Here is a 14,687-nt window from a genome sequence, read left to right on the forward strand (position 1 = left end):
AAGCCGATCGTAACGCGGCGACGGGGTGTTCCCGCTGTTTTACATACACGTCACCGATCCGACATCTGTCCCCCGTAGGCACTGCCGCTGCATAGACATTTCATAGGAAGTCACATGTGTAGAATAACGCGTGAAAAAAATTTCTGGTAAAATTAGATAAAATTAAAATAACAAATAACAGTAAAAAGAAAAACTAAAATAACTAATATAAAATACAATTAATATAAACAAATATAAAATAATAAAATAAATCTAAAAATAGCAACGTTGGGATTTATTTGTTTTTTTTTTAAATACAAGTTATCTCGTGGAACAAAAAACTGTGATATGATTATTGCGATTTTTTTCAGATTGATAACAAAAACAATAATTACTTCGTCAATTCAATAAAAGTGTACAAATTACAAAATTACCTATTAATTAATATTAATATATTTTCTAGAATGCAAACGTGGAATTTTTTATCATGAAGATTCATGTCGTGCAGGAGGAACTTAGCGTGAACTTAGAAAGAACGAGTCCTAGAGAATGGCTCACAGGAGGTCGGCAAGGTGTCTAATTGCTGCTCAGAAAAACGTCGGAAGCTTCAGCGTTCACTTTTCTTTCTGCCTCTCATCCTTCGTCCTCCTTTCTTTCGCTCTATCCGTCTTTGTGACGTTCGCCCATTTCTTTCGCCCGAAAACCCGCCACTGGACAAAGGGAATCTACCCACCGAGCTTTCTGACTACAGTCCCGCTTTTTCAACGGCCATCTAGAGTTAACTGCTAAAAATTAATTTGTCATTTGTCTCGGTTAAGTTCGGACAGTATCGCGATGTTCCTGTTTTGCGTTAATTAATTCGTCGTCGCGGTGACTCGATAATTTAGCAACTCATTAACCTTTTTACATTCGGTGAAGTTTTACATTCACATTCGCGCCATCACTTTGCCGCTAAACGTAACAATAAATTTTTCAACCAATACGATACAATTTTTATTTACATTTAAGATAAATAGTATCCCGATGGAGTCCGGCAGAAGGACCGATATATTTTCCATTAAAATGTGGGACAAAATATAATAAATAGGATTTGTTTTTTTTTTTCAACAAAAAAAAAACTCGATACGGAAGTTTTAATGAAATTCATGATTGTTCAGTTAGGTCGATTATTTATTACAACAGTAAGTTACTATGGGCCCAATTAGTGGAGCTGATGTCTAATCGGATACCCGCCGTTCGTAAAGACAGTTTCATAAAACTTGTAAGAAAGCTCCTTACAAACGTGGCCGTGGTGCCCAAGAAAATTACGTTAGCGAGAAGCGTCTTCGCGGCGGTAAACGAAGAAGATAAAAAATACCGGCCGCACGACGAAGGAGGGGGGAGGGGAGGTGGAGAGGAAGAGGAAAGGAATCTAAAAAGGTGTGAGATCAAGCAGTTGCCTAATTGCTGGCCGGGAAAATCTTTCAAGAGGGTATCCCATTTCTACTCGCTTTTTCTCCCCTTTCTCCCCCCCCTCGTTTGTCTCCCGAAACGCGTCCGTCCGTTTCACCTCCGTTCTCGCGAAGAATCGTAACCTCGCCGGATCATCCCCCGTCCCCGAGAGATTCTCCCGCGTTCTCCTCCTCACTTCTCGCTTCTCTCGCTCTTAGTCTTCCTCGGTTGACCGCGACGTCACCTACCTCGTCCACGGGACGGTCTTTACACGCGCCGCCCTTTCTTCGTGCGCCTCATCCCTCTCTCTCACTCTCTTTGCTCCGCGCGTAGATACGTTTCCTGAAAGGATCCGACTCGACCCGATACGACGGAGACGTCTGCCGGAAGCCAACTGCGGGATTATCCGGCGGATCCCTTTTCGGTTAGATGCCGTTCTGCAGATCCCATTTCCAACTGGATGCGCAGCGTATCTAAGTATAGGACCGACTACGTTCCGCTTCGGCGATCAGAAGCGCTCGGGCAATCCTGCCGGGCCGGCAAATACGACGCACATCGTGATTTTTCGCGGAGAGAGATAGTTTATTTTTCGTGGGCCGGCGATGCGACGAAGCCTCAAAGCCCCCCCCCCCCGCGCTCGCTTTTAATGTAATCCTTTAGCCGCGCTATTCACGGTGGAAAATAATCGCGATAATGAAATTTAAAGGGGCTAAAAGTTTGCGTAACTTATGAAAATCCTGCAGAAATGTAAAAATACATTTTTTAATTGCGGAATTCAGCGAGTCTCCGAGTGAGGAGGAGGAGCCAGCCAGCGTGGAAAGCGTGATGATTCAGGGTTAAATAAGTTTATTCGCGAGCGAATGTGCGAATAAACTTATGAAGCGCACGCGCAATTCTACGACGCGTATGCCGGCGCGCCGGTTGACAGTTATACCGAAAGTAATTTCACCTACGTTCTTCTTTAGAGTCAAAAGAAATTGGATCGCGGGTAAAACCGTGCGCTTAGCGTAACCAGATTTTCTTATCCGCGTTCAACGAACGGACGACGCGTCCGGAATCGTAATGAAACTTCATTGCTTCCGGCGGGCCCCAGTTCTTCGAGCGGTGAAGATATGCACGACACGCGATAGCGACCTTCTCCCTTCACTCTTCTCTACGACCTACTTTATACACCCATCTAACCCGTTACGCGCTATTACCGATCGTCTTCGTCTTTTAGTCCGCTCCACCCTTACCCTTATCTGCCTCAACCGCGCTTCTGTCAATTTTACTCTTCAGGGTCTTCAGGGCCTCGGCTTGTTAAATCCTCGCCATCGTGTCCATCGTGTCTGGCTCTTTGACTCGCGAATAATATCATACCAATAGTCTCGATCGATTCGGCAATATCTACAAACGTCCCATCTTGCCAATTTCCGGAAGGCGATTCGACGAGATTTCACAAATCGCGATATTACATCCGTTACTTTCGATCAGCAGATGTCCCGTTTTGCAAAGCTTCGAAGTAACGAAGTTTATTTTTGACTCTTCTTTTCCTGGCGAGATCGTTCAACTTCGATACCTCAGAGAGAGGTGGGTCTCCGAAGAGTCATAATGGATCCTTTTGTTATAAGACTAGGACCGGACTAGAACTTTATACTTCCTAGAAGAATATTAAAATTGAAAAAATAGCGCGCGCAAACGTTTGCGTTTGTAAAAGAATAAGTCAATAGTTAACATTTTATTTTTAACATCTATCAAAACGACAATAGAAAATTTACAATTTATCTATTATTTCTTTTTTTTTATTCTGGCAAATTAATGATTTTTTGAGATATTTTTAAACAAATCGTAATTTGAAGGAGCAGGAGGTTGTTCAAAATATATATATATAAAAAAAAAAAAAACGATACATGACTGAGAAACCAAGTAAAAATATCTCCTTTGAAGATATAAATAAATAAACTTGTGGAACGTTGAACCAAGTAAGAGGATTATGTGGAAAAATAATATGTCTGTAAATTTTCTAATATTATTTTAATAAATTTTAAGAATAATATGCGGATATTAACTTTTTATTATTTACTCTAATATATTTATATAAATTTTATTTGTGGATTTCATTTGAAACGCTGAATGTAACATCTTCTCACTGACTTATCGAATGATAGCGAGTCAATAAAAAAAATTTCTGCGTTAAGCGGTGTCTTCCACGTTTTTGTAAATCACAATAGAATAATTGGAACGGAATTTCTTATAAGAATGACACGTTCTTATTGAATTGAATCTCGAGATATGGAGATCGTGAAAAAGAATGGGTCAGCCAGAATTCGTTTCTCGAAGGAAAGGTAGACCGGCTAGATTGCTCGCGTCCAAAAATCGTCGATAGAATCGTCTGCCTGCCAATCGACGGCACGTTCGTAGGCAGACGTTTTCGCAGACAAGGCGGATTTATCGAGCGTCGCGATGCCACGGAATGTTCAATTTCCCGGCGGCAATTACTCGACTTGCCGCCTTCCAGCCGCTTTTTCACGTTCCTCCTTTATATGATCTGGCATCGAAATGGCAATGCAGCATTCCTCGTCAATGAGACCCCGCCATGGGGGATCCGAGGAATTCGAAACTCATGAAAGAAATCAATGTGAAATTCTCGCGTGGAAGTCGTCGCGATACGATAGCGAATTCAACAGCCGGAAGAATAGTTTTCCAAGAATTTAGATAATGCACTACGAATGCAATGAGCGAAGCATCGCTCGTGCATCGTGCGAGCAAGATTTTAATCGCGAACGATAGATTCCTCGAACTTTATCGTTTGTTTAAAATTTCAGCATTTAATAATGATTACGTTCGGTATATTAATGATTTCAGAGTATTCTTCGGAGAGTTATTTTATATAAAACTTCAGCCACTAAAAAAAAAAAAATCTTTAAAAATATGTCACTGTTAAATCACAATAGCAAGTAGCGGTAGTATCGAGTCGTTAATACTCGCCTCGTTAGCCATAAAGTCAACCATAAGATACTTATAATAAATCATTATTATCCTCTTACAACTTTCAAAGTACCTTCTCTCTGACAAATTATAAAGCCGTTATGAAGTTTATGCGGAAGTTTCATAAATTACGCCAACATGAGTCGAAAGTTTCGGCGCGGCAGCGACGAATCACGGCGATTCCGATCGTTTCCGTTTTTTGGCGAGCGCGAACGAACGTAGCCGCGGATCGAATCGAATCGAATATCGCCGGACATCGTCCTTGATTGTGAACGTCCAACGTGATTTCCCCAACTTCGGACATCTGCGCATTCTCACATCCGCGCGCTCGCTGATTGCTCATAGATAGAGCTCACAGCATAATATCAACCGCCTCGGTGGTTTCAGTCAGAACATATGAGAAGTGAATAAGATTATTGGAGCGCGATCGGGGCATTGCACGAGTCGTGGAGTTCATTCGCCCCACGATGCACCGTTTACGACGCAAACCCCTGCATCACGTATCTCTGCGACTCTCCCACCAGATCTCTCTCTCTCTCTCTCTCTCTCTCTCTCTCTCTCTCTCTCTCTCTCTCTCTCCCCCTCTCCCTCCCTCTCCCTCTCCCTCTCCCTGTCTCTCTCTCTCTCTCTTAATGATATGAATGAAAATTGCGATTCTTAACGATTAAAATGCGACGGGAGTCAATGGGATTGAAACAATTTCTAGATTTGTATCCATTGCATCTCCGTGACGCGGTATCGCCGCGCGAATATTCATTGTTACAGTCACTATTCGATTGGTGTCAGCGGAAATGACTTTGCGGCGCTAGGCATGGGAAATCATGAAAGGTACCTCCACCGCGGACGTATGTTCCCTAATGGAACCCGGTGTCGATTAAATATCGGTAACGAATGTTCGGCGCTCGTTTGCTGTCGGTTGGATTAATGCACTATTGTCCGCGATAGTCCATATAATCGTAGTCGAAATGTCTCGTTGCGTTTTGACCGCGCGTTGTATAACAGCATGTCCGGTCTGGACAGTCGTATCAGATTGTTATTTCATTATTTCGCGTAATATTTCCCGTAAGCGAATACGTATCTTACGTGAACTCATTTTTCCCATAGTCGATATTGTTTTGTCTATCGTAACATAATTGGAAAATCAATTTTTTTAATTAATCAATGAATATGCTTAAAGAGAAATTTGGTAACCTAAATCGTAAATCTATCCTTTATGGCGCAGCATGTAAATTATCGATAATATACAAAACACATACGAGAATTTGAGTATACATTTCACTGATTTGCACTAACAATACGCGCCACTATCGCTTTCCGCTGCTGCAGCGAGCGCGGAAACTCGAAACGAAAATCGAGCATTAATTCACTCGAGATGTGGACGCTGATGAATTTCACGCACAGAATATTTCTGCAATATTAACTGACGAATCATCTCAACGTTGGACAACTATCTCTAATTAATCATAACGATTTTATTTTTTTTTCATCCTCCCGGAGTAGATTTATATTTGAAAAACTAAAATGAATTAAAATTTCAAACTCTGACATGTTTTGATAGCGAACATTTAAGAGTCGTGCAACATTCAAGAGCTAAGCAATGTTCAAGAGCTATGCAATATTTAAGTGCCGCGAACGTTTAAGTGCTTAAATGCAAAAAAAAAAAAGATATTAAAAGGTATTAAAAACGTGTGATTTTAATCCTGCTGTGATTTTAATTCCTGCGAAAATTTATCCCACAAATGACACGATTACACATCATTACGAGATCATAATATCATCTTTATTAAATTTTTACACACGTCATGTATTTTCTATGTGCAATTTTTAATTGCGTAGCAGAGAGGCTTTCTCGCGAATAATTTTCTCTTGAATTCACCACACACGTTATGAAAAGCACAGCTCGTTATAAATATCTTTTTTCTTGTTTAGATATTCATTTTTCAACTATAGTCTACGTGGAATTGGGCGCTCTCGGCGCTTTTCGTTGTTATTTTACCCGTTATTCCTGATTGTAGTGCTGTCGAACACGTCAGAATACAAACAAAAGAGATCACCCATTTAACAATTTCACTCGCAATCATACATTACCTCCAATCTGAATGTGTTGAATCACGATTCAATGCAAATTGGACTGTGAATAAACAGTTAGCTCCGAGTCACTTACAAAAACAAGACGAAAATTCTCTTATCTTCAAATATCGCAGAAAAAAATCTCCAGTCCAATAAAAATCACTCGACGTATTTGATAGAACGCCCAAAGAAAAGTATCCGATAGAAATTTCAAATTAAATATAAAAAAAAAAAAGCTTGATCACAATTTTTACAGTTTAATTTCTTTACGCAGCGTTTATTACAACGTCATTGTTAAAATATGATATCTCGCGTGCGATAAATGACGAAAATTTAGCAGCGATGCATCGTCCTCTGTTATCGAGCAGCGTGCTAACGCGAGGAGATTTAAGATCAAAGATTAAGGCGGTAGATTATCCGAGCGGCGAGCGAATATCGGGCGCGGCGCGTGCTTGGATTTTAAGAAGTAACGCTTACATCGTCCCCGGGCATTTTCCCTTCGGCCGCGGGTTTTTCCTCCTTCCTCGGTATACATTATGGGATTATTTCAGCGCGGCGGCGGACTAATCTTCCCGGGCAAAATTGTTCGCTATCCTCGCCAACGCTCGTTCCTCGTCGCGCGAGGAACCCGTGTAATAAACTTTTCTGTGCTTTACGGCCGCCGTGGCCGGCAATTTCTTTAAGGCGCCGACCATTAAGCTAAATTCTGCGGAAAGGAGAGGCCGCGCGCCGCTCGTCTAGCTCGTCCGCTTAGCTTATGATTCGCTAGCCGGAAGATCGTTATTTCGCCGATGTATGTCCAAATTTTGCAATGTAAGCTGCAGCGGGTGATTATATTTTACGCGGGAAGCGCTAGAAGACAGAGTCAGGATGTATCAATAAAAGCTAACTATCGTACAACACACGAGCGCCCGCCATTGTTTGAGATTCTGGCGTGTAACGATATGAAGAAGCTAATAAAATCGGCTCAGAGACGTAACGTCTTCTCAATTCAAAGCAAAGGCTGTCACGATTATGATAAATAAAAGAAAAACCGTCATGTATGATGTATCGTTTTATATGTGTTTTATACGAGCAACAGAATTTCATGTAGTCGGAGCTTTACCGACATTCCTGTTTGAAAACTCTCTCTCTCTCTCTCTCTCTCTCTCTCTCTCTCTCTCTCTCTCTCTCTCTCATACTTCGATGATGCTCGACCTAATTCGTGAGGTAACCGTCACTGACTTGATTCGTGCGCTGTAAGGCGTCCCCGTGCTCGAATGGAACTGAAAGATATTCTTTATAAAGTAGATACCGACGTCGTATTGACCGTGCTCTTATAAATTTTAATAAGACACGTTTTAATAATATAAATGACATTTTTCCTTGCGCCAGGACATTGAGTGGCGTAAAAGTGAGTTTCTCTCTTTCTCTCGCCGTCTTTTTATTTCGGTACAATACACGCGATGGTATCCATTTCCGAGATCCGCATAATGAGAGAGAGCGAGAGAAAGAGAGAGAGAGAGAGAGAGAGAGAGAGAGAGAGAGAGAGAGAGAGAGATCGCGCGACAATCACGAAAATCGAGGTTGAGTGTCCCGCACTCGTATACATTTAATTACAACTACGAATTGTCGAGGCACGAACAAAACGGGGCGGGTCGCGTAAGCGTATCGCAATCATCAAACTACGAAGTTGAGCAGGAGAAGGAGGATATTACCTTTTCCCCGGTGGGAAGGATCAAAATATATAGCAAGAACGACTCGTGATAAGTAAAAGCTTAAACTCGACGGCTGAGTACGTATTGTCGATCCTCACAAGCAAATGACGTTTCACGCTCCAGTACTTTCTCAAAAGGATCTAGTATATATATATCTATATATATATCCGGAATAAAATAACTCGCGCGCTAATGTATACGTGACACGTGCACGACGAGAGTCGCATCGGGGCGGAGCTGCGAAGTGCGGCGAGATAAAGTACGTCTGTCATTTTAACAAAATATCAAGAAGCACATTACCATCCTTTCCTTCCGCCACGCGCGCGCGCGCGCCTCCGTCCCGATTCCCGATTTTCGGAAGCTGGCGCGATAACCCGAGTCATCAATTAATATCGCACGATTTAATTCAATCTTCGGCATTTGCGAATTCACGAGCGACCGACCGGACGCTAGTTAATTAATACAACTAATTTTCGGCGACGGCGCGGTGAAGAGAGAAGGAGAGGGTTAATCTATTTACAAGGCTATATTTGCGATATTGGCACGGTAATTATGTAGATTCTAGCATTGTTTTAGCATGTGTTTTTTTTTCTGTTTGGCGCTCGTGTCAAATGAAATAAATTCCGCGTGGTCAAAAGGGATATTCGATTACCGTTGATTCTCATTATCCTACACGCACAAATTGGATTGGCGTCATTATACCAATATAATGAGACCGAATTATTTAATCAATTCTACTCCGAGCGATCGACAATGGGATAAAATAAATGAAGTATCACTCAGACTGGCTGTACGAAATTCAAATAAGGTCCCCCCCCCCCCCCGGCGCAATTTCAAAGTCGCGATAAATCATACTTAGCTTTGTTATGCGGACAGGTTTGATTTACTGAGGTATTTACAATGTGGTAACTCGAAAATTGTGATTTACACGTGGTTTCCCTAGCGCTGGCAGACGCATAAAACATTATAACGCGCGTGGCCTCTTCCTCAATTCCTCAGCTAATACTGATTAATTATCGCCAAGAAATCAGTGCCGAAATAAAATGCTAAATTATTAACTTTTCTCAACCAAGGTAAAGCATCTAATCCCAAAATTAAAGTACATGCTGAAAATATTAACATATCTCAGTAAGTTCACTCACATTTTTTGTCACCTTTTGTTTGGCGAGTCACTAAAAAATCATTATTCAAAATGGATCACTATGAGTCACCTGAACTGATATGAAATTTGTGAAACATAAGCGCTCTATTCATATTTCAGTTATCTCATCTGATAACAATTACTACTTAATTACTGTAGCTCACTGATTTATATTATATCATTTAAGTTCTTGTTCTTTCATTATTATAAATTTTTATCGTTATTATAAACCATGCTATGAAAAGAATGTTATATGTCAAACTATCTAAAGATAGATTCATGAAAATAAGAGAAAATATTATCTTTTTTCGCTTAAATGGTTTTAATTATTCTGAAAATATAATAAAAATGTCGCTTTTGGTTACTATTGAAAGATTTGAAAGACTGTTACTTTTTCTGTCAAAAAACAGTCACTATTTCGCTTTTCTCGATCGGATGGCAGCGTTGATATCTAAATTATTATATTATTTTTCTCATATATATATATATATATATTTAGAAATAATAAAACCAATAGCGCGTGCGCGGGCGTAGGAGAATGCTCGGTTGATAAGACCGACAATTGAAATCGATATGGCGCAGCGACTTTTCGCGAAGATTATAAGGTCGATAGAAAACTATTGTCGAGAGACGCCGTCTTTTCAGCTCGAGGGCACTCCTTGTGATCGATGTACGCCCGCGGGGAAAGGAACGAGGCCGATTGTTCGTTGTGGACGACCGGCGCCGACCACCTCCACAACGGTCAAAGATGCTAGAATCGCGCAATAGAATCGGAGCTCTCTTTTTCGTTATCGTCCCATTTGATCGAGTGTTCGCACGCGTACTCGTCTTTCGCATCACGTTGACAGCGAGCTCACGTGCGCTGCCTGAGAATGCCGGAGCTATTGCGGGCGACGTCGAGCAACTTTGACGAAACCGGTGGCTCGATCGTGTACCCAGACAGTGACATTGGTCGATGCATCAAAATTGGTCACAATGAATGGGGAATGTCTACCAGCTCGACAGAATAGTCGGACGGTTTATAGAAGAATCGTGCGGTTGAGCCTCGGTTCAAGAACTGAAGAATTACTGAACCACAATCGATAACAGATTAGAGAAAATAAAAAAATACTTCAAAGTAGATATATATATATCAAGATATACAGATAGTATAGATATTAATAAATCAATATAAATTTAAAAAATATATATATTTTAGAATAGATATGTAATAAATAAAGTAAGTATATTTATTTCAAAAATAATTTTTGAAGGAAAGATTGAAGCAGAGGGAATGAAGAATATAGAATCGTATAATCGTGAAACGAAGTGATTGATCGGCGGATATCTTTGTTGATTGCACATTAGCATAATAACGGAGTCGTTCCTTCAAGTACCATTCATCCAATAGGATATCTTCGCTGGACGTCTTCGTTGGCAATTAAAAGGAGAGTTTTCGCGTTCTCGTCGATCTGATATGCATGATAAGCGAAAGGGGTCAGCCGACCGAGGGAAAACCTCCTCGACTCCCGACGGTAATTGGAGCGCGAAGAGTTAAGTTGCACTTCCAGGAGGGTAACGGTCATCGAGAATCCCTGTCCCACGAGCGTGGCGTATTGTAATCGATGAAATCTCGATAGGCGGCCTCGGCCTGCCTCGTCTTTTATCCGCTCATTATGAACCCTCGCGGTGTTACAAAGGATTTCGTCTCCTTATGTAACAATGTCCCGGGCTCGTTTCTTGGATTTTAAAGAGGTCTCCCTCGCCGGCCGAGAGCACTTTGCTCCAGCTCGTTGAAGGCTTTGATCCTGAATTAATGTAAGTCAACCGGTGGGGATTTTCAGCGATAATCGTTCCGTCTATATCAAATCGATTCCATCGCTCCAGTCGATGTTCACTGCAACGACGAAAAGAAATTCTCCACGGGCATTTGTTCCTCTCGCTTGCCGAGGAGCGCCGTAAGAATCCACCACCACCACCACGGAAAACCTCCGTCTTCTCTCTTTATATCTTTTCCCCCTTTTTTTTGTGCGCGGATCATATTAAGCTTTCCCAAAGTGCGTCTTTCCCGATAATCGGATGGCCGAGTTATTTATTTTAATTTAACTTCAAAGACGAACGAATCAGGAGCGCCAGAGAGCTCCTCGACTATTCGCTTGCGATTGTGATTCAAACTCCAATAGACATTTAAGCGTTGAATTTAATTAAGCTCTAGCCAAGTACAGCTTCCTGTGCGGTTTCGATTCGACTCGAGATTTCCAATACATCGTCAGGTCAAATCGTAACCATCGATGAGCTTCCGGCGAACGCTGACAGTAAACATGATTTAGAAATCAAATATCTATCCGCTACTCTGCGAGTTAAGTTAATCGGTAAAATAAACACAGGTGATATCTCGATGTTGCCGATGTCGAAATAAGCTTGATATGGAAATAAGATTTCTCAAGGATGAATACACACGCGTAATTTATAATGAACAAGTGTAAGAATAAACATGAAAGAAGAGTAATTTAAAACTTAATTTAATACACTTGCTGCCAAATGTATTTCAACTATCTTTCCTCAACTCCTTATCATCCATTCATGTCAAGCGTATTAATAATAAGAAGAATAGTAAGCTGAAATTGAAATATAATATTATAATAAAAATATTCATTTATTTATCAGCTTTTTATTATTACTTAACAAAGTCAATCTTACAAATGTAAATAATCGTATCGTGTATCGTATCTATTTTATGGCGACCGATGATTAATATGAAATATGGAAAAATTAGTATCGATCATCGATAAATCAATGACGACAAATGCACGTTAATTATTGCAAAAATTTAACTTAACAAGTATAAAATTTGAGAGAAAATTTGGCAGAGAAAAAATTTGACTCAAGATACAGAGAGTATCATAGAAGAAAATGAACGATGCTGTTTGCAGCATCTTGAGATTAACATTACATCAACTATCGATGCTGGCCGAAAATTTTTGGAGCACCCTCTCGCTCACGAGAGAGGGTGCTTCTGAGAGATCGTTAGCGCACTCGCGAGTGCCGGCCGGTGTCCAGAAGCGGCGCGTCCAAGTTTTCGAGACAAACGCCACACGCCTCTCGAGTAGAATTGATTTCGAACTGGGTTACGCGGCATACATATGAATGAATCCGCGCCTCTTTTTGAACGTCGAACTCTGCGGTGCTTGGCGATTCATAGATTAAGTAAAGCACGACCGTGCGGCGCTCCATCCCCTCCCCCCCCCCCGCACCAACGATGCATCCCTCCCTTTCGCCCCGAGGCGGACGTACGCTTCGCCCAATAAATCCTGGCCCCCGGTGCTGTATGATCCTCAGCGAGTTTCACACAAGAACGATAAATCCGGACGTCGCATTCGAAAGTCGGTCGATTCCGATACCGAGTACGTTCCCTCCCTTTCTTGCTGCCGACTAAGCAGCTGCATCGCTGTATAAACTAACATACATTACCAATTCAATTGTTACAAAGTATTATGTCCCGGCGTTTCTTAAGCATCTTTCGCTTTTTTTTTTTTTTTTTTTTGTGAAAATGCGACTGACCGTTTAATTAAAACATCCACACAAATTAGTTGATAGATTTTGAAAATGAAATAAAATTTAGTTGACAGTTTTTGAAAATGAAATGAAATTTAGTTGATAGGTTTTGATCTTCGATCAAAGCTGTTGAATAATTATTTTTTGCTATATTTTGATTAAAATAGCGTCAGATTCTGTTTTTAGCTTACTAATGAATTACGTAAACTTGCTAGAGATTAACTAACGTAACGTTTTTTTTTTTTTTTTTTGGAAAACGTCTCTTGCGTGAATTGTAGGTTAGTAATGTGATAAATTACGACGGAGAATTAATGTCTGAACAACATAGAATGACGAATTAACACCGTTAGACACATGCACGCACGCGAGAAAATTATATGAGTCAACAATGCCAACTCTTTCTTCATACGTCTCGGTAACTATGAATCGGTGGGAAACCATCGTGAATAATCCAAGCAATCTAATCGCTCCCACGAGACGTGAGCAAAAAGAGACGTAAAATACGACTACGTGAGTTATGGCCAGGCCAATCTTTCCCTCGCTTACTCCTGAGTTATATCTAATCCTTGGCGATGAATTCATTCTGCCGTCATATCATCCTCAACGAATAATATGTGACATCCGCTTAATGCGTATACCGGCGAATATAAAATATATTTCCCCATTAGTGCTTAACGAGGCCATACCTCGTGACGAGAATGTGTTTAAAGAGAAAGTTATACGGTGCGCGGTAACGCGATCGAAATGCGATGATGTGGTAAAACAAACGGGATTCGTCCCCCCCCCCCCCCCATTTGCCATTCGAATACACGAGAATTACGTGGTTTTGCTTTTACGAGTTTCCCGGCCGCCTCCTCGTCGAAAAAGCCGACCGAGACGCCGAGATCAATCTGAATTTTATCAAGGGGCGCTCATAATGCTGCGATCTATAATCCTGTTTGCCTCGCGCAAAGCTCCATCTGCAGCTGCCCTAATTGCATAGCCGTCACACAACGGCCAAACATTATACGTATACATATATATATATATATATATATATATATGCATATATACATATATACCGAAGGCACCTGCACACTTCGTTCAATGGCATTGTCGAGAGACCATGGGTGTCGCGCTGGTGCCCGAGTGCACTTCCGGCGGTAACCCCCGCAGTTTGCCCGGGACAGGTGACGCTCCATTGTGTCGATAAAATATTGACACTCGATATTTCGCCTCCCCTCACTCACTCAGGGCTCTGGGCCAGAAGAGAAAACGTAGAATCGGCTGTGTTTACATAGGTGTCGTCAACGCGCCCGTCTTTTTCTCACCCGTCAGCCCTAATCTGCCCTCGCAAACCTGTTATTTTAGCACTTCGCTATTAGAGGGACTTTATTCGCGAGGGAAAAAGTAACGAGATCTCTCGGCATCCCCCCCGACCCGCATCGCTGGATTTAAGTATACGCCCATAACTTAATGCTTAGATTTAATTCTCCAATTCGCAACGTGAATTTTGAAATTGGCTTCGTTCGCTACTTTCGAGTCGTTAAGCGCGAATCGGATTCGTCTCCAGTTACTTTTAATATTGATACCTCTGTTATCTTCCCAGAGTTCCTTCCAATGTTTCTTTTCAGTGTAAAAATTTAAACTTTTCTTTTCTCGAGAAGAGAATTACTTATCATCGCGGTAACGTCGCAACTTTAAAATTTATAAAATGTTAAGGAAATTTTATATTTCACGAAAGTAAGATTGCTTTCTTGATTCGAGTATTTGCTTCATCATTACCCAATATTTCATTATCAAGTCGTCCAAGTAATATTTCATGAACATTGTATCGCGCTACATTACAATGCAAATTTGTTATTAATTATATTAGCGAGTTTATAGAT

At 41.1% G+C, this 14,687-nt stretch overlaps 1 protein-coding gene across 3 annotated transcripts in view; it reads right to left on the reverse strand.

The window, feature by feature from the left end:
* Positions 1–14,687, reverse strand: part of LOC105429716 (neurotrimin) — a 329,452-nt gene that overhangs the window by 111,780 nt on the left and 202,985 nt on the right. The window lies entirely within an intron of this gene.

This window comes from Pogonomyrmex barbatus, unplaced genomic scaffold, assembly GCF_055798465.1.
Source record: "Pogonomyrmex barbatus isolate J1 unplaced genomic scaffold, ASM5579846v1 scaffold10, whole genome shotgun sequence".
Lineage (NCBI taxonomy): Eukaryota > Metazoa > Arthropoda > Insecta > Hymenoptera > Formicidae > Pogonomyrmex > Pogonomyrmex barbatus.